Genomic DNA, 864 nt, shown 5'->3' with positions numbered 1-864 from the left:
GCCACTTGTTTGAATGATTTTATAATGTATCATGGAGGATCCGCTTGCGGGTATGGCAGTCTTGTTGAATAACAAATGTGACCTGGGCGCTTTGGATGATGAAGTACTATTCGTTCATGAAATGCTAACATCCATTCCAAATTGTAGGTATCCTGCACGAGTAGCTCATTCAGTCAGCATCGGAGATTTGACGAGATATATGTAGTGTAGATGTTTGCTCTGGGGGATGAATTTGCTCATAAATCTACCCTGGAACCTCTACCGGTCGCTTGCACACAAGATCGATTAACGGCTGTGCAACTTTCTCGGACCACTCCTTTGGTACCTTGTACTTCTCTGACCGGCGTTGTCGATAAAGTTGCATTACTTCCTTCCGAATGTATGTCGCAGTATTGCTGCCCTGATCATACCATTTTATCATAGCTTCAAGCGTTTTCTCATCGTTGATATTGAAAACGTAGACTTTCTCCATGATGAGCACCGTGTCTTCGCATTGCCGTAGTCAGCCTACTGATACCCATTACAACCAAGAAAACATTTACTAACCTGCTACCCGCTGTTCCCACCTACAGAAAGCCATCAAATTCGGGTGGGCATTCACCTCGGAGAAGTCGGATGATTGTCGGTGGCCTATGAGACGTCGGCTGTCATCCAAATGTTTTTCCAAGAGACGAATAAGCTTGTGGGAAGAAAACATATCAGTGAACTTGGTATTACAATGGATTGAATCGCTTACCTTGATCGGTGCTTGAGGCCCCGATGTAGAGTCTGTCCAAAAGGTATCCCAAGTCTTGATGAAAGGTCCACCACGAAACATCTTCTCGGAGTAATTTTTATGATAGTTCCCTGAGGAGATAACCGTTT

This window comes from Laccaria bicolor, genomic scaffold, assembly GCF_000143565.1.
Source record: "Laccaria bicolor S238N-H82 LACBIscaffold_264 genomic scaffold, whole genome shotgun sequence".
Taxonomy (NCBI): Eukaryota; Fungi; Basidiomycota; class Agaricomycetes; order Agaricales; family Hydnangiaceae; genus Laccaria; species Laccaria bicolor.
The sequence above is the reverse complement of the archived record's forward strand: the minus strand, read 5'-3'. Positions refer to the sequence as shown.